This window comes from Labrus mixtus, chromosome 1 (genome assembly GCF_963584025.1).
Source record: "Labrus mixtus chromosome 1, fLabMix1.1, whole genome shotgun sequence".
Taxonomy (NCBI): domain Eukaryota; kingdom Metazoa; phylum Chordata; class Actinopteri; order Labriformes; family Labridae; genus Labrus; species Labrus mixtus.
In genome coordinates, this window is record NC_083612.1 from 3,222,964 (window position 1) to 3,246,889 (window position 23,926).

The 23,926-nt window shown below is 41.6% G+C and overlaps 1 long non-coding RNA gene across 2 annotated transcripts; it reads left to right on the forward strand.

The window, feature by feature from the left end:
* Positions 1-11,609: 11,609 nt before the first annotated feature.
* Positions 11,610-15,891, forward strand: LOC132980125 (uncharacterized). 2 transcript variants are annotated; one of them, XR_009674139.1, is made up of 4 exons: positions 11,610-11,830; positions 14,457-14,542; positions 14,731-15,005; positions 15,812-15,891. It is a non-coding gene; the product is annotated as an uncharacterized LOC132980125 (long non-coding RNA). The 2 variants fall into 2 exon arrangements; XR_009674140.1 differs by lacking the exon at positions 11,610-11,830 and adding an exon at positions 11,945-12,032.
* The last annotated feature ends 8,035 nt before the right edge of the window (positions 15,892-23,926 follow it).

A 23,926-nucleotide genomic window follows, 5' to 3' on the forward strand; every position in this document is an offset into this window, starting at 1 on the left:
ACAAGCGCTTTGTGTATTCAAGCTGACTCTCCGCTTGGATGAGCTGATGTGTTTCTTCATTCGATTTTCTTTTGTTAGTTGTCTGTCTTCTTCTGTGCGTAACAGGAACAAGAGCTCAGAAAAGGATGGAGGATTATCTTTTTTCTGTTCGAGCTGTAGATTTGTTATGACAGTGTTGTCCCAACATCCACGGCAGAACTGTCTGACCAGATGTTTTTCAGTTTCAGTGGCTAGAATACCTCCTCTCTTGACAACAGAATTCAAGGTGAGTTAAAGTCTCTGGAGGTAGTTAGACGGTTTTTCACCAGGATCTTGAAGTGTATTTAAGAACTGAGAAAAGAGTTCTTCCCTATCTTGAACAGTGGCAAAGGCTGAATCAAGGACCTGTAAGTAGACAGCAGGTAAAGTGTCAGGGCCTAGTCCTTTAACCACATCAGCTGCAGGGGACAACAAGCTCTCAAGAATCCTCCTGGTCACATTTAAGGCAGACAGACCTGGATCCGCAAGAAGTAACTCAATGTGGGATCGCCATGTTTCATAATCTGCTTCGTTGCTGGGTTTAGGACATTTCCCAGAGAAGGCACGGAGTCTGAGTGGAGAAAGTGAATGAGAACTCAGGTCTTCTTTTCTCACAATGTGTTCAACAACAACTCTCTGTACTGCAGGTGGGTTAAATTCATTTCCTGAGAGAGAGAATGTTCTTCTCGAAGTAGGTACTGGATTGGTTGGAGTTACTGGCTGTTCAGGCATGGAGACTTTAGGCTGGGTGGGTTCAAATATTTGGACCGAGGGCTCCTCAGTGTCACTAATACTAATTTGTTCTTCTAAGTGGTCCCCAATTTGGCTCATCATATCTTTAAGTACTACTTCATAACTTTTACCACTATGATCTGTCAATTTCTTCAATTCATTTAGGTACTTTGTTGTGCAGCTGCTACCAACTGTGGCTGTGTACTCATTTGCTAGTGCTTTAACACAGTAAACTATCCCAGGTGCATCTTTTGGAGAATGCATGTAAGGCAAAAGTGGCATTAAAGCTACTAAGGCAGCACTATGTGTAAACTCAACGATCAGGTTTTTGTTGTATGCACTTGTAACATCATCTACTGGAACTATTGTCTTAATGGACCCATATCTCTTTAAACACTCAATAATTTCTTCATCTGTTTCTGTATTAGTAACACCACTAACTATAACAGAACAGGATACATCAACATCAGACCTTGTTATGAAATCCATCGTAACATGGACTGACTCATCAAAACTTAAGATAATGTTGTTATTCACACAAAATTGAGCTCCTGGTTAGCTCGCCAATTTATATGTAGCATGTGGGCTAATTGTGCATTCATTTAAATCAAATTTAAATGGTGAAGAAATAAGGTAGGTCTCTCGGAGCTCAAATGTGAATACCAACAAAATCCAAACACAGGTAAATTTAAATAATAATTATTGTATTTCACAAAAACAAATTACTTCCAGTATAACAAAACAATAAGTTCAAACAATCAACATAAATATCCTCTTAATCAAAACGCTTTGTGGGTCCATCAAAAACCAAAAAAAAAAAAGTCAATGTCTTTCGATCCGTGTTCAAATGTCTTTCAAATCCTACCAACTTGTAGGCAGGGTAGATCTCGTCGATTTAGCTCGCCATCTCCACGCTGTACGGTTCATACAACAAAAAACCTGACCTATAAAAAAAAGGTCATGAACAGTGAGTCCATTCATTGTGCAGTCATTGACATATTCATTATCGGATCTCATTGAAAACCCCATTACTTAAACATTACACAACATAAATATACCTTTAAATTGTATGTCTACATACCGGGATTAACCATGGGATTACTTTATGAAATCCCACGGTGTAATCAAATAAAAAGAAATACATGCCAAAGTTTCCAGTGACAAGGCCCCGTACACGGCCGTGGCTTAAATTAGCGTTTTTCCCAAGGGGATTCTGCATAGAAATTTCTCCTGCGATTCCCGCAGAAGAAAACAACCAACGACATTTATCACTCATCTAACATTAAAAATATACAATCTACAACTCACCGCTGTGTAAATCACAACTTCGTCGTCCCGTCTTGAGCAACCAAACAATTCAGCAACATGCCATGAGATGAAGTGACCTTGTGAACCGGATGCTTATGATAAGTGGGAGGAGTTCTGATTGGTTTAAGATTTTAGCGGAGTCAGGTGAGATGATGGAATGTTCAAGAAAAATAAAATAGGGAAATAAATAAATACAAAATAAAATGAAAACCAATTATTCTTAAGTTATGGAGGTTCACCGAGGTCACTCCCCTCTCAAAAGGAAAAAAAAATACAGGACTAATATTTAATTAACCTGGGTTACATCTGCGTGTGTGTCTGCATGTGTGTGTGTGTTTGTGCATGTGTGTGTGTGTTTGAATATGTGTGTGTTTCTGCGTGTGTGTGTGAGTGTGTGTTTGCAGATGTGTGTGTCTGTTTGCATGTGTGTGTGTGTGTGTGATTTTCTGCATGTGTGTGTTTGCATGTGTGTGTGTTTGCATGTATGTGTGTGTGTCTGTGTGTGTGTGTGTGTCTGCGTGTGTGTGTTTGCATGTGTGTGTGTGTCTGCGTGTGTGTGTGTTTGCGTGTGTGTGTGTGTGTGTTTGCATGTGTGTGTGTGTTTGCATGTGTGTGTGTGTGTGTGTGTCTGCATGTGTGTGTGTTTGCATGTGTGTGTCTGTTTGCATGTGTGTGTGTGTGTGTGTGTGTGTGTCTGCATGTGTGTGTGTTTGCATGTGTGTGTGTGTTTGCATGTGTGTGTGTGTATGTGTGTGTCTGCATGTGTGTGTGTTTGCATGTGTGTGTGTGTATGTGTGTGTCTGTTTGCATGTGTGTGTGTTTGCATGTGTGTGTGTGTATGTGTGTGTCTGTGTGTGTGTGTGTCTGCATGTGTGTGTGTTTGCATGTGTGTCTGTTTGCATGTGTGTGTGTGTATGTGTGTGTCTGTGTGTGTGTGTGTCTGCATGTGTGTGTGTTTGCATGTGTGTGTGTGTTTGCGTGTGTGTGTGTATGTGTGTGTCTGCGTGTGTGTGTGTTTGCATGTGTGTGTGTATGTGTGTGTCTGCGTGTGTGTGTGTGGGTATTCCTGTGCATGTTTGAAGACAGGTTGTTACACTTTCATGTAGATATTCACATGCAAAAGTCTTCACTGGGTTACAAGCTGTTACAGACAGGGGTTAAAGGGTGAGTTTATCTGTGCGTGTGTGTGTGTGTGTGTGTGTGTGTGTGTGTGTGTGTGTGTGTCAGATCATGGAACAGAGACTGTAGGCAGAGCGCACTGTGACAAGCCTCATTAAGAGGAAATCTCTCCACTGCTCTGGCTGTCGACATCACCACCGCCAGACTTCTCTAATTACGCTCTCTAAGTGCCGTTTGGTGCGAGCAATCAGCCCGCTGCTCTTTGCATATGCAAATATGACAGACCTGATCATTAGCTTTTATATCTCACACACTCTAATTGTTATTGTAAAAACTGCCGCATGGAGCCAAGGGCGAACGCACTCAGTCCTCTCGCCGTCTCTAACCCCCCTCACTCACTCCCCCTCAATCTATCAGCAACTGTCGGCTCGCGTTCCTCTACATGTTTTATGAGGGTTTGCCGTTCTGAACAGAGTCATGCAGTTGAATGTCACGGTCGTATAATCAGCTAACAAATGCCTCAGCTTGACATTGTTTCATCAGAGAGGAGGGGAGAAAAAAAATAGAGGAGCGCTTCCTGTCGAGGGCTAATTGGCCAAATGGAGTTACTTAGGCAGAACAACAGTCCCATCACATCGATGATGATGAGAAGGAGGAGGAAGGGGGGAGGGGCGGGTGAGGATAATCCCAGAGAAGTTTGGAGCCCCCAAAAAAATCTCCCCTCAAGCAATCTGCTTTAGTTCAGGAAAAAAAAAAGTTTAAATACAAGGAAAGCATGCAAAAAAAAAAAGTTTCAAGGACTGTGCAAGAGCATCCTTGAGAGAATGTGAAGATTTGCATTTTTAAACAGTGCATCCTCCTGACCTGCCTTAAAAACCAATCCCGAGGCCCAGGTGAGCCCCAAATCACTGTAAGATGCTTAATGAGAAGCAATGCATTCTGGTCTGTTCATGAATATATTCTGAACTTTTGAAGACAATTTAAGGTGACAGTAGAAACTTGTGTTTTTTAATTTAAAACTTTTGCAGTCTTCTTTGAATCGTATCCTGTGTGTGAGGTTTATACGATACTTATAACTGGTCGTCCTGCTAAACATACCAGAGGAAACGTTCATGAAGTTTATTAGCGATGGTGAAAATTGAGGGAGATGAATGGTCCGAAAAGTGACGCCATGGTCTCTTTCTCACTTTTGAATTCAATGTGATAATGTTCAGTGTTTTCTTACCGCTGAAAGAGACATTAGGTAACTTAGTTGCTCGGTTACGGATCAGCTGTGGCCTGACGACATAATACTTTTCAAACTTGCTATCTTTCCACAACTTGATGGCTAAAATGACCCTTAATGCAAACCATTAATGAGAATCAGAATCAGAAATAATTTATTAATCCCAGAGGGAAATTCGATTGTTACAGTTGCTCCAAAATATACAATATAGCAGTAGAAATATAATAAAAAATATATTAATCAAAAAGAATAGGAATGTAAGTATGATTTCAATAATAGGTACAATAAATACTTACAGGAATAAGAGTCAGATGGAATATATACACACATTTTCAAGTTTGTTTCAATATTGCACTTTGTTATCATGGACATATTATTATTATTATTATTATATTACAGTTATTATATTACAATAAATAATGAGTTATGGTGGAGGTTACAGTTTTTCAGTTATTTTTTTATTTTTTTATTTGATATTTGATTATTATTTTTTTTAATCTTATATATTTTAATTGTATTTCTTATTTCATATATATATATATATATATTTTTTTTTTTTCAATTATTTTTAATACCATTGAGTCTGTAGGAAGCTAATTCTACCTTTAAAGTTGTTTGATATAATTTGTATTGCACCGAAATTACTGATGATAATAATAGCAATAAAACATTGGACTTATCGTGTTTCTCTGAATACTCAAAAACATTTAAATAAGAACAAAACAAAACAAAGAAGAAATAATGTCAGAGAAGGAGGATGAGAACAGAGTTTGTTAGGCGATGTCGAAGAGGTGAGTCTTTTAGGTGGAGAGTGAAGGGGGGGGGTCTCTGATGTTTTTCAGGAATGAGTTCCAGAGGGCGGGAGCAGCAAAGGAGAAGACCTGGCCTCCCTGCAGGACCAATGGTTGGTCCTGCAGGGAGGCCAGGATGTTTGCACCAGCAGACCTGCGGGTCGTAGCATGCTGGTGGAGGAGCTCAGACAGGTAGCAGGGCGCCAGGTTGTGAAGGTGACAATAAGGAGTTTGAAGTGGACACGCTGGGGGGGTGGGGAGCCAGTGGAGGTTATGAAGGACGGGGTTGATGTGACCACAGGTGCTGGAGTGTGTGAGAAGGCGAGCAGCAGAATTCTGGATATTTCTTTTTTTTGTTTCTTGAGTGACTTGGATGATTAAACGTTGATGAGACTGTTGCAGTAGTCAAGTCTGGAAGTGATGAACGTGTGAGTGAGGGTCTCAGCAGCTGATGCTTCAACACAAATTAATGCTTGCTTCATACAATGTTTAAACAAAGAGTCAAATCTTTTCCTGTCTTTAATTTTGCGGTGAGTTCATTCATTCACCTATTCCTTTACAGTTGTTTAACCTGTGCAAAACATATTATAGATCACAGTTACAGACTGTAACTTAGTGTGCATAAGCTCTGCTCTAGTGTTAAGGATAGAAAACAAACTGAGCCTATAACTCTGCAAGGCCAAAGAACAGGAACATCACAAAACTGATTAATTCAAGTCCTTGCACTACATGCGCCATTGTAAAGATGTGAATAAATCGGAGGCCGAGGTCACGACTGCAAACTAAACATGCATGTTGCAAAGAACATTTTTCAATATATCAGAGATGTGGTCTAAAGGCATTGTCCTCTAAACATAATCAGAAACTCAACAAATGGAATAGAGGAAACACAGAGCATGTCATATAAAACATATACGAGTTATCCATACAGGCTTTTAATAAGATGCATCTATTTTTCTATTTTCTAAGCGGGCGACCTTTGTTGCTGAAAAATTAAGTCTATGCAGAAGTGCAAAAAAAATTGCAGTTCCTCAAGTGTCCACTGGAGGCGGGCTCCAAAAGACCCATACACACCTCATATTAAAAGGCCCATTCAAACGGCAGAAATAAACATGTTGCCCTTAAGAAGAATTATATATGGATTATAACTCCATTTAGATTTTTATAAAGGATGAGATAATGAGGGACGAGGCTGATCTGACTGATGGCTTAAGGTCCGCCTCAGCTCCAGCTCTTTGCCTGTTAGGTTGACTGAAAGTTACTTTGAGACAATATTTTCCATACAGCAATGGCCATCGATCAAGACTTAAATTCAGGAAAATATGGAAAATACAGACGACGATGTGGGATGACCGAAAAGGGACGCAGATGAATGAATAAAGGATTATCTTATCTTAGATCATGTAAGGGATGAAAGGATAAGAGACATCTTTAGCCAGATGTTTTATTGAACATATTTCAGGTAAAGTGGAAAGTGAAAGGAGATAGGAGCAGTAACATGTGCAGAGTCACTAATGACAACAGAGCAGAGACAATACATACATAATTAAATCAAACACTGAGACTCTACCACACCAACATTGGCCTATTTACTTTTGACTTTTTAAAGAGATATCTTATTTAATGAATGAAAACATCGGCCTGACAGCTTTCATAAATCACATGAGTTTGTACAATCAGTGTGCAGAATTCCTCAGAGCATAACATGCCATGGAATCTCGTCATTTAAACCTTTTGGGGGGATAAAGTTTGAAGAGTAAAAATCCAGTACTTTGATTATGTTCAGCCGACACCAGGCCACTTCAGGAAAAAGACTCAATCACCGCGGTAAATTCATCCAAACACACACCAGCTCGCTCCGAGCTTCATTGGCCTCGTTAGAATTTGTCTGGAACAATAATGCATTTTTTAAATTGCCATGAGCTGGAGTCGCATTTGTAATTGGTTTGGTCAGTTTTTTATGGAGGTGAGTCGTAAACAAATTATCACTCCGTAGCTAAAGTGAATTGTTGTGTAAGGAAGATTTTAATGAGAAATTATCGTTGAAGCAATCACACACTTTGAACAAAGTGCTCTGTGCAGCAGCTGCATTATGTTGCTGTAAACACAAACGCAATCTTAATTATTGCGGCACGGCCACGATGAGGAGGAAACTAAAGTAGATACATTCATTTCATTTTGATCTTTATTTGTCTAACACTGCGTCACACCGTAGTGCTGTGCTGACGCAGTCCAGACCGGCTATATCATTAAAACCATGGGATACATTTTTGCTTTTATTCGGTGCTGGTATTTACAGACTGATTGGTTCATGAGCGCTTCTTCCAGATCGCATCATGTATGAGGACGTTTTGGATCGAACAGTCCGCTGGGCTTCCTGGGAGAAACCACCTTCTTGTTCACTCGTCTGAGAAAGTACAAACGTTTTTTATTGCTTCGCTTTTCTGTAGGATCGCTGACGTGACCTTCACCCGCTGGTGGTCGGCATGACAACAACACATACAATAACAATAATGCATAACAAGGTGGATGTTATAGTCAGAGTAGTGGTCAGAAGACTTGAGAAGCGCTTTACATGCTCAAGTCCATTTACCTATTTCCATCTACCTGTGCTGGCTTTTGTTTTAACAATTCCTTTTTTTAAACCCGTCTCATGTTAGTCCGTGGCCTTTAAAACATGATAAACTTCGTCTATGAACAGCCCTTGAAGATGTGTTCTGAGAAGCTCTTCAGAGCACCCTTTTGTCATGTCGGTACTTACAGTCGGACTCACATTTCTCAGGATCCTCGTGCACGTACTCCAACGACCACAAAGAGTTTCATCCTTCAAGTCCCCTCATTTAAACACTGACTCAGCCTTCGCTCCTACTTGGCTTGTAGCATCATGAATGTGTTTGCATTATGAAAGTTTGACAACAGCTCTCCTGTGAGTGGGGTTCTCAGCTACAGAAATCATTACCACATAGGGAAATTGTCCTTGAAAGCCCATTGATGGGAACATTTTCATATAATCTCATCTATCTTCTATATTTTTATTATTCTGTTCACTGACTACTCGCTATTATCTCACTCCTGCTCTGATACACAATCTTCCCATTTTTTACCCAAAACGGTTCACAACTTTTATCTGATCTGAACACATAAAATTTCAAACTCTGGTCACGGAAGCACTGTGGAAATGAAAAGTGATGCAAGGATACTTCACCCATTTGCATTAATCTTTGTATTTTTGAATGGTCGTGCATCCCGCCCTCATTTTCCCATGAGATGGGAAATCTTTGTATTTCTGAGTCTGAAAAGGAGCTTCCAGTGACGCATAATGACGATTTTTGCGTCACTGGAAGCTGTTGTGGTTAGCGGGGTGAAACTACAACGCTAGTTCCTCATATTTTCGACCACTGAAGCTACAGACCAATCACAGATCAGTGGGTGGGAACTCAGTCCCAGAATCGAAACTTAACGTCTGCCATATTGCTTGGAAGCTATGCTAACAGGCTCTATGGAGAAAGCTGATAATGACGAAAAAATATAAATATAGCGGTGAGATGTCTGCTGCCGACAGGCCGGTCTTGTGTTTTGGCTGCCGCCAGGGCCACCGGGGCCACCGGGGCTGCTGGAAGGCACCAACTTCAAAATTTATTTAACATTTCTACTACATATATGACCCAATGTCAATACAGATTCATGTTTCAACGGGTGAACTATCCCTTTAATTTCTTATGAAGAGGGGAATTTTGCAACGAAAAACCAATCCACCTTGTGCACAAAGACCGGCTGCATATGATAAGAAGAGGGAGTGAAATATAAGATACTGTAGAGACGTGATCAGCTGTAATGAGGGGTTCAATTCCGCAGCCTATGTCTCTCCTTAAAACTCCTGCTGGCTGATCTTCAATAGCACTACTTGAGGAAATTATCCGCTGGCCCAGTACACCCTGATATATGTGTTCCTTTCACTAGCTAATCTATACAGTATTACTCCTCTGCCTCAGACGGTGTCAGAGAAGCCACAGAGAGAGATATTGGGACACTTACATGAGGAGGAGGTACGGGAAGCAGCACAGATTCACTGCGGATCAGGGGTAGCCGTGTGCACTTAAATATTGAACAGAGGAGGAGAATGAATCTATTCGCTTTCATGCATTATTAAAGGGGAAGTAAAAACAGAATTGAGTTTCTGTTCTATTCTCTGAAGTGAGAGGACAGGGATTTTCTAAGCTATGATTCTCTCTCTGACTCTATTAGTAGTCCGAGCGGTTTGGAGAGATTTGAGTTTCCACATCCGACGCTGATGAATGTGACGGGCAGTGCAGCTCTTTTTTTTTACAGACTGGCTGACTCTTAAAGGTTCGCTTAGGTTCCATTAGCTGCTACATAATAACGACTCCTTTTCCTTGAAGCGATGCCTTAAGAACCGTGTAAATATATAAATAAATAGAGAGGGAGGGTTACACACAGGCTAATATGATTTGTAAATAGTAAATGGACTTGAGGTTGTATATTTATTTTCTAATCTTCTGACTACTTAAAGTGCAGTCAAATACTTTTCCCCAAAATGGGTGAATAAGTTTACACTCCCAGACTGCATACAGTACCAAGTGTATTTTAAAGGTCCCATATTCTGCTTTTTCTGGTTTTATATGCTCTTTAGTGTGTTTTCCAAATGTCCTGTGCATGTTTAGGCACATCTATGTGCAAAAATTCAAAGTCCGCGGAAACACGGCTTCTCCTACGTCCTCCTGTTAGCTGCAGCATTAGCCGCATGTAACGCTCGGTTCTAGCCCCCCTCGATAAAAATGTGTCAGTGCGGCGTCATTGTCAGTGTGAGATCACTGATCTAAGCCCATTGGCTCGTTGTGACAAGCCCAGCAGCTCGTGTTGAAATTTCCGAGAAACGTGCTGAGCAACTGACCAATAACGACAGAGCGGATCGGCAGACCAATCAGAGCAGACTTGGCCCACATGGGGTCTAACAGTGGGGGCTCAGCAGAGTGTAGCTGACGGACTCAGAGCGGAGAGGGAGCAAGGAGGAGGAGTACATGAAAACAGACACTTTTTTCAGACTTTAGCTATTGTGAACGTACAAAAGTAGGTACATAGATTAAATATACGAACCCCAAAAAGGGCAGAATATGAACTCTTTAAGCATTTTAAAAGTCTTTTGTTTCTACTGTTCCATTTTTTTTTTTATTGTTTTTGTCAAATTCAAAATGGGCGTTTATAATCTGTCTTTGTTATTTTCATTTAAATATTGGGTTTCAATTTTTTGCAAATCATTCAATTCTGTTTTTATTTACATTTTACACGACGTGCCAACTTTCTAGGAAATGTGGGTCTATATTTCTATATTACTATTGAAATGTCATCAACTGCAAAAAAAACCCCAAAAAAACAGACAACAGGAATGGCTATTTCTAATTGCTGCACTTTCATTAGAATGAGCAGTAATCCCCCTGTGGCACTTAAAAGCGGAACATTGTAGGCAGAGGTAGAAATACAGTGGCTGGATAAAGCATTAAGACTTTCCTGACACCTCAGAGCAGCAGCAGCAGCCTGATGGAGAGCTGAGCACAGGTAAGTCTATGGAACAATCTCGATGTCCACCCTCACACACTCGCTGACTGAAGTCTGTGAGGGCTCAGGACTATCCCACTGTCGAGTCGTTAAGTGTGGGAGGGATCTGTTGCTTGACTTTTCGAGTCCTTTATGCACCCGGTCCGTAAGTGGGCATAGCTGCGGACTTGCCGTGAGGGAATTACCCATAGTTCATAGCATCATGACGTGAAACATATGATTCCCAGGTGAAGCCCGCAAGAATGGAACGAAAAAAGGGAGAGACGGTTAACAAGCAGGAAGGTGAAAACTACACTCTATCTACCAAAAAAAGTAGGATTTGGGCACATTTCTTTGGGGCACTAACCGCACGTCTAGCTGCGTTGCTCATTCCAAGAATGTACGATCCTTGCAAGTTATACCTCTTTGTATTCAGGCTTTCCAACAATATATAATACAACACCAATTAGTATTATTAAAGGGGCAAAATAGTTTACCAAAATAACGTTTCCAAACTTTTTTTGAGGAGTTTTTATATCTATAAATACCTAATGCCACATTGTGCTGTCATGGTTACGGTGAAGTCGCAAAGTGCTGTCCGATTGGTATGAACCATTTCGAGCCCTTGCAGACTCGAGCACTCAATCACTTTCCAGGTGATGTCAATTAATTTTGTATGGGCTCAGGGTTTAGGGAGGACATCGAGGTTCAGTCTAAGTTATGGAAATACTTGCATCACAGTAGTTGTGCTCCTCTGCTCATTCACCTTGCCTCTGCTCCACTCCAGTCCACTGCCTGCCACACCCACCTCATCAGCCAACTCAACTCACCTGTGCACCCAGCTGCCTCTCATCTGCAATCAAGCCAGTATCAAACCCTCTCCTGTCCACTCAGACTGCAAGATTGTTCTTTAGCTTTATGCAAGACTTTACAGCCTTCTTCATCGGATTGATTAGCCGGTGCACACTCTCCTGGTAAATGCTTCAGCCTTCTGTTCTTGACCTCGAGTTCTGCCTCTGTGTCCTTGGATCCTGTCTGCTCCTCTCCTTGGCCGCTTGACATTTCCTTGCGTCGATCCAACAGTGTGAGTTTTTAAGTGTTCCTATGTTCCTCTGTTGTTCACTGACTGCTTCTGTGGGTATCTACCTGCTTGCTCGTTGGCCCTCTGCCTGCTTCTGTTCTGTCTTCCTCCTGTCCCCTGTTGGATTTTTTTATTTACTACGGACTCCTTTCCTGGGGCTGAACCAGCTATCTCATTGACTGCGTCCTCGGTCTGTTGCCCCACGGTACCGTTACACTGTGTTGACCTTTAGTGTGAGAATTTGTTCTGTTGCCTCTGGGCCTCACTCGTCTGTCTCCAGATTAGATCGAAGCAGTCTGAGCACCTAGACTGTTACGCCTTTTAGCCTTAAGATTCAACTGGACTGTGTCGATATTTACCTGTGTGACTGTTTCAGGGACAGACCTTGAGTAAAAAGGTTTTGTGTGCTGCATTTAGATTCCAACATCCCCCGCAGCTTTGTATGATACCTCTAAATTGACTTGTAACTGTGAGTGAGATAGAGTCTCTGATTGCTCTTCAGCTATTTTTACACAACACATAGCATGCTAATGTACAGCAACATATTTAAATGGTTAACTTTGGGCCAGCTGTGCTTGTGATTGGTTAGCCACATTCTTCTTGTGCCAGTTCTACTCATAGACCGTATAAAACATGGATGTAGTCTCAGTGACATATCACCCATTGGTTTCTAAAATGATGTCCCAATGATGACGGCCGCCATACTGGAAAAGCTACCTCTACTTAACTTGTGTCCAATTAGAACTAGGTAAAGAGATGGAGCAGATGAGGGCCTAAAGCCTCCAGGTAAAAAGCTGCAACGTAAACACCATAAACTGGATAATCCATGGACGTCCTCTGCAGTGATGTCACTCATTGGTTTCTGAAGAAGAGCTTTAGGTCGATGGGCTTCAGGTCTACTGGAAATGCTGTCTCATAATCACTTTTGGTCAACCAGTACAGCAGAGGTGAGGCCATCTTAAGCCTCCTGGCTAACAGGTTCAACCGCCAACATGGGTCCATTCATTGTTGTATCAAGTGCCCCATGAACAAAAATTGGTTGGGAGATATTGCACGAGTGATTTGCTACTTGCACGAGACAATGATATATATACAACTTATTTTTATTGGATGCTCATGTGGGTTTGAGCGTATCCTCAGCTAGATTCATCAAAGTTCTGGATGAACGGGCATACGGGAGCTGAATTAAAGCTGTGCTTGGCTCGAGGCTAGTTCTTATGATCTGTCACCTCTGAGGGTAAAGGACTTTATAGTCGCTCCAAACCGCCACAAGCACAACAAGATAAAAAGGCCTGCCATCATGCAGGGGGGGTGAGATGCAATGATGGTTTAAATGCAATAACTCTGGACAATCTTTCCTTTCAGACACTTGTTGTGACGCACTTTGCTGCATGATAAGTCACCAATGCTTTTCGAAGAACAATAAAAGAACACTGAGGAAAAAAAGTTATAATTCTGTCTACCAAAGAAGATGTGCATAACCAGCAGATTGTTCAGCCCAATCTGAGGAAAAAAACGGTTTCACAGTCAGCTGAATTTGGTTTTCCAGCTTGCCCAGGGTCTGAGAAGATGATTGAAGCCTGGATGTGTCAGTGACACCGTCTGCTTTCAAGTAGTGGCTGGTCCATCGTTTCTTTAGTTAAGAGATGCTAAGCTACGTCTTTTTAGCATCTCTACAGTCTCGACCTCTACAGTTGTGTCATCAGTCAGCCTGTGGCCTGTTTGCCAAATAATTTAGCCCAAAATGATCAGCAAATCAAGGGTGCCATGAAACCTGTTACTCATTTGCACTGCCGAAGTGATTCGAAGAGGATGCTGTGCATGAGCTGGAAAGAAGTAAGCCGACTGTTGTAAGTTCTTTGAAGAATCATTTTCTCATTAAAAATGTTTTTAGAAAGGGAGGTCATAGCCCTGCCAGCTCATTTGTAGCAGCTGTTTCTGGTGTTCTTCTTCTCTCATGGCCTATAGGTCTTGACTATGGGAGTTCTTCCTGCACATTGGTGAGTCTATACATGATGTATTAGTCTGTATAGGAAAGCAGTGCAACCTGGTGGCAATGTGATCATACATGTCTCTCACCCCCTATATGACACTGTGGGGGCCCTAAGCAGCTCCTTCAACAGCAGACTGAGACACCCACCCTGTAAGACAGAGCGCTACTGCAGGTCTTTCATCCCATCTGCCGTCAGACTGTTTCATCTGACTCTTTAACAGCATCACCACTCATATCAATAATGCTACACACTGTGTGTGTTTTTTAATTATAAGTCTTTCCACAAGTGGAAGTGCACATACCTGGTATTATTGTATTTTTTCTCTGTCGTTATTTAACTGATGTACATGTGTTTGATTTTTATAATTTTATCCCTTTTTCCTGTTTTCTTGAGCTGCTGTAATACAAAGATTTCCCCCATGGGGGATCAATAAAGTTTATCTTTATGTATAGACTCTTAACCTCACTGCCCTGGTTTGTTTGCAGGAACCTTTGCTTGGTATCTCGCTAAAACTCTCCTCTCTTAATCTCTTTTGCTCTTAACACACAGCAAAAAGGTTGGTCTGCTGCGTCCAATTGACTCACCCCTCATTTCTAGATAGTCTGCGTTCAATCGATTTTTGCTCCGTCCTACAGCGAACACCCTACCCCACTGGGTCCGTATCTGAAAGTGTGAGCGTAGCCATCAGAAGCTGCACAAGATCACAGAACTTCAAGATCAGGTGGGAATAAAGAGAGAGCAAACAACATGCTGCTTTGTCTTTGCAAGGTTGATTAGCTGTTTATTTGGTGTCTATTTTGACGTAATGTTGATAAAGTGATGGGTTAGCGATCAAGATTCTGTATATTGTGTTGTGCTCTGTGCATTCCCTTGTCTGACTTTCTGTCTGGTTTGATCTACTCTGTTCAGCTTCATGTGAGCTCTGCTGAAAAAAGCCTCGGCTAGTATTTGAAACGGAGCAGAATGGAGGGGCGCTGCTGGTTCGCGCCGGGCCTGAGGATACACATCATTGACGAGAGAGGGGGCTATTGGCTCCGTAGTGCGCTGCGCGGAAATAAAGCTGCTAGTGTCTTATTGACTCTCTTGTTGGCTAATAAAGGTTAAACAAGTAAACCTGTTAGTTGACATCCCCGTGCCCCTATTGAGGAAGGTTTATGTACTGAGACCGGCCCTTGAGACTGAAGGTGAACCTAAACCCCTTTATTCTTCATACATATGCAACCCCGGGTACTCAAAGCAACATTATGGCGCTCACTGAGGGTCTCTGAGTCCATATTCACTGTAGTAAAACACACATAAGGCTTTTCCCCCTTCCCTTCATCAGCAACGTGAGTCTGTTCAAAAGCAGAGGCTGGTGAAGATGGTCATCTTAACTATCGAGAATAGCTTCTGCTTACACCTAATAAAAAGTTTATACAGTATAAAAACATGCATCCCATTTCCTTTCTGTGCAAATCCATCATCGAGTAGTGCTGTATTAAAGTGATTGGAAGTTGAAACAGATAGCCTCTGCTATTGTTACTGTACCCCAGGGGAAATTTGTCGTCACAGCTTACACAGGTGGTGCAAGGATACACACGGTGCAAGCGGACCACCGTAACATGAAAAAAAAAGTGTGCTAATATTTCAGATAAGGCATCTCAACAGAACACCAGCAAAGATATAGTTTGAGACCAAAGAACTCTGCCGACTGCCAAGGTCAAATATTTACTCTAGTCTGGCTTCTTGCTCGGTAACTGTCACATTACCGTGTCTAAGCTTCAGCAAATTTATGAAACAGTACAGAGGTGAGCTAATTAGCTTCTTTCTGGCTAAATTCTTGTGTGTGAACTAGTGCTGCATGTACTTCAAGCGAGAGAACCATTTTTTGGAATTAGGATTGACTCAATTCTCCCTGTTAAAAGTTATTGTACTATTGGTGTAGGAGCCGCATTTAAGTTTATGTTATTTGCATTTTATTTGTAATTCATTTTGTGTACACCCTCCACAGGTAGAAGTCTGTAAGTGAGTGTGCAGAGCGCAAACTGGGAGGAAGACGGGTCACAGCACTTACCGTCATCGACCTCAGGCTCAACAGTCAGTCATGTTTAATGAAAGGCATTGCATGTGTCTCAGGTCATTTGAGCCACTACATATATTTTTTGGTTTTCTTTGATTTGCAATAAAACTACCAGCAACTTTAAACATCAACTCTCACTGGATTTATTTTGGATAAAGTCTGCACGTTTGATGAACTGTTCTCGTTTCTTTCAAGTGGAACATACAAGAATTGGAGAGGTTACAGGAAAAAAAAATCTTTTTTAGTTTTACTGATTTAGGTATCTTTGTTTGCTTTGCCTTGCATAATAAAAACACACATTTATGAAAAATCCATTTTGGATGTAAGTCATGTCTAATTAGTCTGAATCTGCACAAATAAGTAGCATTTGAAAGCGGTGTATATTTTTGTTTGGATAACAGACTTAAAGCTCCAGGCTACAGTTCCCGAATGTCCCTATCCGCTATCTGACACTCCCACACACCAGCATGCACAAGCACACACACTGACATTATACACAGCCAATTTACAGCCCAGTGGATCTCCAGATTGTGTTTGCAGCAAATTCCAATTGGCGCCTCTCCAAAGCGCTACTGAACATATTCCCTGTCTCTGTTTTCTTTATCGTCCTATCAAGATATTTCCCCTGATGGTGAGCCTGTTGCAGGTGGGAGAGAGGAATTGTATGTCTGGATAATGAACTCGCACCTTCGTCCTTTTTCTTTGCCAAACACTCTATAAACCAAAGCCATGCTATATCTGTTCTCTGTCTCTGTGTGCTCATCTACAACGGGAACGAAGCAGCCAAAGAAAAAGCCTGATTCAGGGGGACAACGAGGTTCCACAGCTGATAATCCACTAATTGAAATGTGGGGTTTTGCATTGAGGAAGACTGTGCGAGAGGACGGCAACGCAGATAGAAAGAGAATTAAGACGGGGTTGTTAAAATGGGCGGGTGGAATAATCAATAGCAGTTAGAGGAGTGTGTGTTGTGTCAGTCTAACAGCTTGTTCTTGTTCTAGGGGGACAAACCCCAGACGTGAAAACTGCTCGGCAGAGCCGCAGCCAGATTGACGTTCCACTTTATTGAGATTTAGTGGGTCTGCATGGATTTGAATGATCCTCAGCGCAGTCTGTCACTTGTCATGGTAATGAATGGAAGATGACAGGTTCACTGCTCACTGTCTCAGGCGCCAAAACTTTATGACAAGGGCAGCCAAGAGATCTAAATATGACAATATTTGCAGGGCTTGAATCATGATGAGAAGGGAAGTAAGAGTGATGGTGTCTTAGTAGATATGATGTCGCACTGCCTCTATATTTAGATTGAAAACCTTCAATTGTTATTAGGAGGTTGTTCCTGAGATGCAGAGAAACCAAACCGACTAAAGATGATCAGAGTTGGGCGAGGTTAAAACATGATTACTTACTATCTGTGGGTCATTAAAGGTCACATCCTCCTCCTCCTCTTCAGTGTAAATAAGTCTCAGAGCTCCTCAAAACATGTGTGTGAAGTTTCTTGTTCTAAATCCACTCTGATCCTGTATTTGATCATGTCTATAAACCCCTCTATTTCAGCCCTACTCAGAACAGGCTGTTTCTGTGTCTGTACCTTTAAATATGTAAATGAGCTGTGTCTGACCACGCCCCCTCTCTGGAAGGACTTGGGTGTCTCGGTGCTTTCTCGCTCCATGTCCTATTGTTTACGGTGAGAAGGCAGACTCAGAGGGCAGAACAAACACCTAGCTGTGGGAGTGTCACCCACCTGGGGGAGGGGCTACTGCCCTTTGTGATGTCATGAAGGGAACATGTCCAAACGGCCTGTTTGGACACACATTTTCTGTGGCAAGGCGCCGTGGTTGACAAAGGTAAGGTGGAGAGAGTTGCAGGCTGGGATCCTGAAGCACAGGAGACCAACAGGCGTTTTATAAGTTACAAAACATGAACAAACTGAGCGTGGGAAGCATGGAGTGTGAAGAGGGAGGAACACCGTGCTACAATTCCTTCATGTTCTAGCGTAAAGTGGTTCTGCGGTGATTTTATTTTGGACTTTATCGAGCACCTTCTTTGCTGAAACGACACTGGTCAGTTCATTCATCACTGTGTAGGGTTGTCTTATGATTCTAGTGCTGACGTCTTTTAAAATATCTGTTGGTTTACCGACTGAAATATGCAACTCTTCCAGAGAAGTGATCAGCTGAAAAGCTTTATGTAACACAGACGGACTCAGGACAACAATATGAAAAAAGCAAACCGCTACAGGGGATGCTTTTTTACATATTGAGTTTTGATTTAAATCCGGCAGGGATGCACACACACACACAGACACACACACACAGAGAGACAGGACGAGATGAGACGCAGATGATGATTCAGTCTGGTGCACGCTGGGCTTTTGTCACTGCCACAGAGAGGAATATTAAACCGCAGTCAGGCTTAAACAGCTGACCACATCTATCTCTGTCTGTGGCTGTCTTTTCCTGCCGCTCTTCTGGAAATGTATTTATGATTCATATGAAAGGCATGATATTACCGAGAAACATCAGTTCTTATTGCTTGCTTGTTTAATGATTTCAAATGTGGTTGAGTGAGAGAAAGGACAAATCCAATCTAAATAACACAATAGAGTGCACTATTGCGCTTAACGACACAATAAAAAGCAACATGAGGATTTGCAGCCTAAGATTAGACGGCACATCAAGCCCGAAATACTCATGAAGAGCCAATTCCAGATCTTTGATTTACAATAAACTGAAGAAATGATTTTACCACGTAGCTGTCATAAATGAAAACGCCAAAGTACAAAATAAAATAAGATTAAAAGAGCAATATGTAACTCTGACACCTAGTGTTTAATACTGGTACTGCAGTCCAAATTCAAAACTTTGTAGAGAGCTGTCCCCCCCCCCCCCCCCCCCCCTCCTCTCTAGAGTCGATGCTCACACAGGTCACCATGTGGTGGACTCTGAAGCTTCAGTGTTTATCCAGCTCTGCATGGGTCTGTAAACCTTTCTGTGTTCTAACCTCTCTCCATTTTTCAAAAGCATCTCCAATATTGATCCTAGTTTGAGCACGTTTCTGCTCGTGGAGCTTATTAGAAACATGCAGAGGCTTTTTAGGTCGGGTACAATCACTTCTATCTGAACCACCTGCAACACCTGTTGGTTTGACCTGATAACTGCTCTCATATCTGACAAACCGAGGGGCGTCCAAAAAGGCCGTGTGTGGGGTGGGGGGGTTGCCTTAAAAGCGCCTACCTTCTCTGGTCCAAACAAATCCAGAGCATTCAGGAGCAGAATCTAAAGTTAGAAGGAGGACATACTGGCTGCTGCATTGTTGTCAGAGAATCCAACACTTCAACATGTTTCCTTAATGTCTGATCATATAGTAAGGTCACTTTATCATTTCAGTCCCTTTATTTCTTACATATTGCTCATTTAACCGGGAAAGATTACACAGTTCTTGCCATAGTGGATGATGTGTTCATCATTTACTAAATAGATTCAGTTCAATCGGGAGAGAACAGTAAATGCATCAAAGATTTAAAATGTATTTTACGTATGTGATATTTAATTACTGCGAGAGAGTCTTTGGTTCTTGAACTGTGCAGGGCGACAGGGTGATTGAAGAAGTCTGCCTGAGCGGCAGGAAGATCTACCCCCCGTGGAGTCCAGACACTGGGGGTCAAGGTGTTAGCAGATGATGTCGTCTGATACTGATGGGATGAAATAACTGATTTATCTGAAGAATGGGGGTTGACCAAAGCAGCTGAAGGTATCGTCTTAGGGATGAAGAGGCTGAACAAACTGTGAAGACTGGGGTTGACCTGGACGATGGCTGATGCTGTGATCTGAGGCTGATGGGATGAAGAAGGTGACGCAACCGTGAAATCCATATTTTAAAAAGACAGCAGCAGAATGATAAGCTTACAACGAGTGAGACTGAAGTGACCAGGTGATGATTACTAGAAAACGAGTGAGCATGCGCAGAGGAAGCGATGTGACACAGTATGAGAATGAACAATAAAACCAGCATGCAGGATATATACTGTTGTCTTCCTGACTGAACTTCTGCTATAGAGCTACATTCATATACCTTAAAGTACATGTCTCTTAAACCTCAAGATGAACTCCTGGATGGCAAACCGTGCTTCCTCTCCATGGATCAGATGGATGTAATTAAGTATTTCTTATGTATCAATCTTTTAGTAGTTTTTCATTTTTTTTGTAACAATCATTCAATTCCCCATATTTTTTTCATACATTTGCTCCGAAAAAAAATGTGTTCTCCTGCCGAGAAACAACCATGGAGATGGTTTACCTCAACACTGCTACACTCAACACAGCTTTGACCGAATGACCACATTTCCAAACCTCAGATGATTTCTACTTTAAGGTCTGACAGCTGCGTAAAAGCTGCTAAAAATCTGTCGGCTCTAAGGTGGACGCCCCCTCATTAAAGGCTTAATATGCGATTTTTCACACTTAAATATAATAGAAATCAAGTATAATAACTCTGAAAATAACTCTGTGAGTCATAACCAGCGGTGTAAAGAGTACTAATATATTCTACTCAAGTAAAAGTATTGTTACTTTGATAACATTTTACTCAAGTACAAGTAAAAGTACCAGTTTAAAAATGTACTCAAAGCAAAAGTAAAAAGTAACTTATGAGTCCCCTGTCTGTGATGCTTTCCGAGTTTTCCAAGTCCTATCTTCACTTTGTTTACATCGCCAGGACGTCCGGCTGACTCCTCCCTTGGAGTATAAAAGCTGTTTAATTGAAGGACTAGAGAAAAGAAGACTAACACTGTATCACACGGGGAGGGAGGGAGGGATGAAGGGGAGAGGTGGCCAAAGGATGGAGGTTAAAAAAAGTATGTATGGTGAAATGATTAACTGTGATCTTTATTTCAAACTCCATTTTAATAAAAAAAAAAAAAAAAGGTTTGACTGAATGGTAAATAAGGTAGTTACATTTCGGGACCGAGAAGCCACAAGACGAGTGTTGTTTTATAAAAGCGTTTTCACGATTCAACATATTAATGCATGGAAGCATTTTCTGTGACTGTAGAGGTCTGTGCACTCTTAGATGCAATTTTCATTCAGATGCAATTTTCGATCTGTAATCCAATAAAAAAAAAATAAAAAAAAGAGTCAGTATGCAATCATGAATGACATAACATGAGATCCTAATTCATGCAACAGTTTTGGACTCAGTGTGCAAAGGCCTTCACAGTGGTCTTCTTGGTTTTTATGCAGCTGGAGAGCAATTTGTACCGATGTGTATATTCATTATTTTCATGGCTATCTTAACCCATCTGTAAATGTATTATATCATCTAAGGTTGAATATATTTCAGTGAGTGTAAAAACTAATATTTAACTCGAGGCTGTGTTGTCCTTTAATATTGAGTAAAAAACTGAAATATCTCAATCAGTATGTCTTATCTCTCTGATGATCTTGTCTTGTGCATGTGTAGGAAGTATTTTTGCTGCTGTAAGTCAAACGTCCATCGCATGAACCTTTGTCACAGAAAATGTTAACAAAGGTTGTTTCTGCTGCATGACGTTAGTCACCTCGTCTGACACCGACCCCTGATTGCAAACGTTAAAAAATCAGGGTATAGAAATGATAAATCTTGCTGCTGCTGCCTTGTCTTGTTTGTTTTGGTAGGTCTTATTGAAGCGTCAGTTGGAATACCCGACCAGCGAAAAACTCCTCACAAGAGCTTTAAAGGAAGTATGTGCGACTTTCTGATCCAGTAGATGTCGCCCTTGAGCTCCAGCATGAAACCAAAACAAACTTCTGTTTGGCCACGCCTCCTACATACTGAAGCCTCCGCTCTCCTCCAGAGAAACACCTCCAACCCCCCTCTACTCGCATTGGCATGAAGGAGTAATTAAGTGCAAATCGCAAAGGCTGGACAAAAATGTCCTCGTCTTGAGCTGCATTGTTGTGTTAGCATGCTAATGTTAGCGCTCTTTAGTTAGCTCGTAGCTTCACATTGCATGTAACTTGACACAGAATGACCGAGATCCAAAAACTCTTACTAACATCCAAATAATCAGTGAGTATGTTCTTCTTCTTCTCTCTAGTTCTTGACTAAAACAGATTTTATACACAAGGGGAGGAGCCGGCCGTCCCGTCCATGTAAACACGGCTCTGACAACAACACAGCCAGCGGGACTCGAGCTTCTCCCTCATTGTAGACAGTCATGACTCAGAGACACATTTACACAGGACAGACTTGATTTCTGATATATTGATGTGTGAAATGTTGCACTCATTCATTCTTGTATTATAAAAAGTGGACTGTTCCACATAATGTCTTTTGAGTTCATTACATCACAACATATCCATGAAGCTACAAACTTCCCCTGACACAAAACAAATAACACTGACTGTAAATTGTCTTCGGCCTACGAGGTGTAATTAAAACGTTGTTTAATTATTGCTCTTAAGAACTACTGCTGTCAGTTATTTTCTAACAAGGGGGGGGGATCTGCCTGTGGACTAAGATAATTAGTAATTAGTACAGATATGATTTCGACGTGATCAGCATTTTCCGCCTTTCAAAGAAAACTCCTCTGTGCAGGTAAAGCCGCCTTAAACAAGTCAGATCATTACAGCTCTCTGGTGGGTTTGAAGTGTTACAAGTGGGGGAAAAACATCAGTTTCTGCCGAGCCCACCGGCTGCATTATACAACATTTATTCTCATTTATAGTCATTTGTTTTGTACCGAGGTATTGGATGGCTGCTTGTGGTGTTGATATACAGAATAATGATGAAGTGTTAAGTCAGGATAATGGCTCAATCATCGACCACATCTTTCTCTGCGGTAACATTATTATAAAAACCTATCTATAATTTCCTAACTGTATGCATCTCATGACACCAAGCTGTTGTATTCATTGCTGGAAACCTGCAGAGTAGACTCACCTGCACATCCTGATTTTAAATGGTATGCAAAACACCGCTGGAAATTCACTCCCACACAAAACTAAACTTTGAACAAAGTTTTGATATGAAGCTCAAAAAACTTGTGTTATCCAAGGAGTGCTAGTTTTAAACTTAAAAAACTGCACAGGTTGCAGTGTTTAAGAGAGAAGGAGTTCAAACAGCATGAATGCACACAGAAGAACAGTGCTTAGGAGGAGGTAATGACCGTGCAGCACGCTTTGGACCCAGAAAACATTTTCTGATTTATGAGCAGGGGCACATATATATAGCCGATAAGTCTTTTAGAGTTGATATTAAAGGAGAGATCTGAAGTGACACTCTGATATTGAATTTGAGATGTTGCTCATTTAACATGGAAAATGCCTGCAGCTTTCAAGGCCCCCTTTTGGAGAAATACAGTAGGTCTAAAACAAAACACAGATTGTTGTGAACATGTTTGAATGCTGCACCTCTCTGTGACAAAAAAAAATACAGCTCTGGAGTTGTTCTGAGTTCCTGTTTTGAGCTACAAGCCTTTATTTTCTCCTTTCCCCCCTGGAGGCGTTTTAAGATGATTGATTTTTACATTATTTTAATCCAATAGCCTGACGTGTTATTGGAAAGGGGAGTGATGGATCTGGACGTGCAAGACTGGACATTGATCACTGGGAGAAGGGAGGTCGACTTGTTTCCCCGAGGATCGCCCTGACACACAAAGAAAAAGGGCACACACACACACGCGCGCGAGCACACTTATATGCACTTCTTGGCTGTGCCAGTGTGGGTGTCTGATGGCGTGCACGAGCATGATTCCACTCACAGCTATTGCTGAGAAGTTCATTTCCGAGGAGAAAATCGGTTACTGCTACATCACTTTGTAATGGATGCATCACGCTGTGATGATTGGGAATGCATGCGTTAAACGGGTTGGATCTGTGTGATTGCCTCGTGATAAAAGCACGAGTGTAATTCATAGTACATTTGAGTGGGCAAAGAAAACTGATTTTGTTATTTAAAAAAAAAAGGTCTGATTCGTCTCAAAGCGAAGCCGTCTGAGCACAGTTTGCAGCAACTCAGACGCAAGATGGATTAAACATGAGATCGCTTGAAAACAACGCACGCAGA